Genomic DNA, 4339 nt, shown 5'->3' on the forward strand with positions numbered 1-4339 from the left:
AAGAATTGAAAAATTAAGTAAACAGATGGCAAATGGTGAGAGCCAGACTTGTCATTATTGAAGTGGGAATTTATAGTTAAGCAAGGGGAGGTAGCAAGAACAATGCATATGTTACAGTTCGAATTATTTTTAGATATGTGTTTAAAAATTGGTTATTATATACACATATATTCCCCTGCTATGTCAGTGATGAGGGCCAAGAAACAAAACTACCCTAGTAGCAATGTTCACAATAATATCAAGAACTTGTTTTCTAATACCATCCTCTAGTAAGTGAACCAGGGCTCCTTTGAGATGTAGCTGAGTCAAGACTTGGGACAGGAAATATACAAGTTGAAACTGAGCATCTTATACTGCCAAAAAGACATAAAATGGCAAACAGAAAAATAAAAACCCACAATTATAGGACTATGCCAAAGGGACATAATAATCCACTGAAAGAGTTACCAATGGCCAAAGCTGGAAGATTTGAACAACCCATTAATTATAGTATCAGAGTATAACACAAAATGTAAATTAAATACCCATGAGTTTATGATGATGTAAATAAAAGATTAAATAAATTAATAAAAGAAGGACTAAAGACAAATCTCCTTTGCACAAGAATTTCAAATATTTTATAAAGCTATTCTACCCTCAGGGAGGGGATCTCACCACTCAGTAAGTCTGGATAAAGCAGAGAGTGACTTCCTTTCTAAAGAGTACTATGTGAAAATGGTGGGGAGGAAGAGTACTTATATAGTGGAGAAACCTGGACAGCACTACCTCAGCCTGAAAATCAATACAGATGTCGTGCTAATGGTTATGTGCTCCTGATATGATGAAAAAGGTGCTTTACTTCTGTGCTTTTCCTGAACAAGAAATGTACATATTTCTTTTGACTTCCTCAAACTATTTCTGATAATCATTACAGAATTACACTATTGCTATACTATTATTTTATGACATAAAACATTGGAAAATGCCATTATGATGGCTTGCATTTTCCCCATCATGGTAATAATAGTAAGATCACTACTTCAGTCTTAATTTGCAACATTTAGTTTGATATTATTTTGCTGAGCACTTCTCCATTGCATAAAAAGAACATTAAAAAAGAAGTGTGCTATAACCTTCTACTATAAAAGCAAACCTAACATTTCCCTAAGAATATGTGGGTCAGTGATTTTGTTAAGTAATATTGAGTGCTCAGTATCATGTCAATTATAATTGCATTGTTTTCACTTTCACACCTGTGAATAAATATAAATATTTTAGTTTGGAATGTGAAACATCTTCACTATGAAGAGAATATTGGAGAAAAGGAAAATGCAAAAAACATATTCAAATGTAATGCCTTAAGAATACAAATAATCTCTTCCATTGTACTGTTGGTCCCAAAGGAACAGCAAAAATTGGTAAAAAATGACATCTTAAAGCATGAACTGCCCAAGCAGGTGGCAATTAGGAAATAGTCCTATGTCAAGAAGCTGAAAGTAGATAACAAAGGTGATTAGATATTTAGGATTGACTGTGATACTTGCTGGAGAAAAACTGTGCCTTATTCAGTAAAAGTTCTTTGAAACACTCTAAAGTTTCCATAAGAAATCAGCTTTTCTTGTTTTCAAAAGTGTAGTTTTAAACATGCAAGTGCTATTATAGACATGCTGACACTTTCAAAGACAGAGCCTGGATAAGGGTGATTTGAGGCAACTTTGGTGCAAACTTTAAGGAGGTGTTTGCTTTCAGGGTCACAAAAATGCCAAACCTTCACTAAGAATGAGTGTCTTCTTGAGTTTGCACCCTAAATACCTCATTTGCCTCACTGTAGTCTGGGTCTGGTTTAAAGAAGGGACCTTTATATGCTAGAAATTATCTGACTACTTAAGAGAAGAAATAAAACATAATATGATATTTTTAAGTCAGTATTTGGTCATTCTTTGTGCTTTTTTTTGTTAAATAGTCCACAGAATATTTTTGGAATGTTATAAAAGAAGGAAAAGATTATATACATAGTTCACCTCCAAAACATAAAGGTAGCATGTAGGAAGAAAAATCTATTATAACATGAAACAAAGAGACCAACAGCAAATTTATGTCTGCATAGGGCAAGCTAAAATTATACACAACATTATTTAGTTATAGAGAATCACTGAGTTAATGGGCATTTTAAATTTGTTTATCAGCTTACAATTGCATATTTTTCTATATCAGGTCATGAATGTGCATAGAACTTCAAGTGAATTTCTTGATTTAAGACAGCTATAGGTTTATTTTTTTAATTCCAACTTAAAAGTAGTACATATATGGATTTGATTTGCTGTAGATTAAGACTGAATTGTTTAACTATGCCCCCATGAAAAAGAGTAATACTACACAGAGCCTGGAGAAATATTCGTGTTAGTTTTATTTGAGATGATACTCGTTTACTTGGTAGGCAAAACCTTGAATCCATGTCTTTTTTGTATGTGCTTACTGAGGATTTCAGTTTCCCCATCTTATAGTTATAAATCTGAGCTTTTGCAGGGAGGACTGGGTTACAAAACAAAGGGATTAATTGATACAAATTGATAGCACAAAATAGTTATGGGGATGTAAATTACACATAAGGAATATAGCCAATCATACTGTAATAATAGTGCATTGTGTTAGATGGGTGCTAGACTTATTGTACAATCACTTTGTAAGTTATATAAATGTCTGACTACTATGCTATGCAACTGAAATTAATATTATACCTATGTCAACTATAATTAAAAAATAAAACATAATTATTTTAACAGATTTTATTTAGTTATTTTTAGAGCTAGGGGAAGGGAAGGAAAAAGAGAGGGAGAGAAACATCAATGTTTGATTGCCTCTTGTGCCCCCTCCTGGGGACCTAGCCTGCAACTCAGGCATGTGCCATGACTGGGAATCAAACCAGTGACTATTTGGTTCGCAGGCCAGAGCTCAATCCATTGAGCTACACCTGCCAGGACGAAACACAATTCTTTTAAAAGAAAAATAATTAAATTGTTAAAATTTCAAAACAATAATAGCAATAGACATATTTCTAGTAGAATAAATTTAGAAAAGCAAGCATCATATTAAAGAAATGATGAGCAGTCACAATAAGGGGAACAGAGAAATTAAAACCATATGTGTTTGCAAGAGAGAGGCAGATAGGCAGAGACATAGAAAACAACAGAGAGGGAATGAATTTAATATAAATACATTGGTCTCCTTTCCCCTGAAAGTCAGAAACCTCTTGTGTCATAACTTCTTTGAAAACCCAGGTTTATAAGTGCCCCTTCCTTTTTTTTGTATCCTTTATTTGTGGATAACCTCCAGCAATATTTAGCCCTTTGAGATTTTGAATATTCATATTTATGGATTTGTTATCACTCTGCTGAAAATCTCTTTCATTACTCTCCTCTAGTTCTTTCAATGCCAAATTTTCAATTAGGTGCTAACCTTAATAGTACAGCTAACCCTCTTATCTGGAAGTACATTATGCTTGTTAGGCCAAGGCTTTGCAATCTATTTTATTTACTGAAGTGTCCCTTTCAGGTATGGTTAACAGCTCAGATACAGGACATCCAGTTAGTTCTGTTTGATTTTCAGGTAAATTGACCTCCTTTTGCCCCAAATATTGCAGGGGACAAATTATTCTTATACTTACCTAGCAGAGGAGATACCATGATCATGAAGGTGGTTTTCCCAGGGCAAGACTTATCCATTGCACTCCGATGTGCTGATCCCTACAATTTCCCCTATTGTGGGAAACTCAACTTCATAATTTTTGGTAGTGGGGGACTGTTCGCACTCTCCTCTGAAAGAAAAAAGAATATCCCTTTGTCCAAAATTCTAATTACACTCGGTGTTAATTTTTTATTTTTGCTAGTTCTAGCAATCTTACTTCCAGTTAAAGTAAGACAGCATTATGCAGCCCTTATGTCCTCATTCCACTTTCACAAATTTTATTCTACTTAATCCTCATAATAACTCTGTGATGTCTGAATAATCATCCCCATTTTATTAATGGAGAAATAATCTCAGAGATTTGCACAAGGCCATAAAGCTAATGGCTGGCACATTCAGGATTCAGATGCTTCAGTGACATGAAACACAATAGGCCTTTCCCTCCACAATGCTGTCTCCCCCTCAGTCTTTCCTGTTTTTCTTACATAATAGAAAACACACAAAAAGGAAGTTAGTTCTTCTTACTCAGTGTGTTTTAAAATACATTTTCCCTGCTTAAAATGTAAATTATGGAAACTTTTAGGCATTCATATAGGTATAGAGAATAGTATAGAGAACTCCCAGGTACTCACCACCCATCCTCAACAATTAGCAACATTTTTACCCAATCACATTG

The 4339-nt window shown here is 34.2% G+C and overlaps 1 non-coding gene across 1 annotated transcript; it reads left to right on the forward strand.

Moving 5' to 3' along the window:
• Positions 1–3635: 3635 nt before the first annotated feature.
• On the forward strand, positions 3636–3796 carry LOC123827858. The gene has a single exon (XR_006787358.1). It is a non-coding gene; the product is annotated as a U1 spliceosomal RNA (small nuclear RNA).
• Positions 3797–4339: the final 543 nt, after the last annotated feature.

Source organism: Phyllostomus hastatus, unplaced genomic scaffold, assembly GCF_019186645.2.
Source record: "Phyllostomus hastatus isolate PE091 unplaced genomic scaffold, TTU_PhHast_1.1 phas_contig_90, whole genome shotgun sequence".
In the NCBI taxonomy this organism is placed as follows: Eukaryota; Metazoa; Chordata; class Mammalia; order Chiroptera; family Phyllostomidae; genus Phyllostomus; species Phyllostomus hastatus.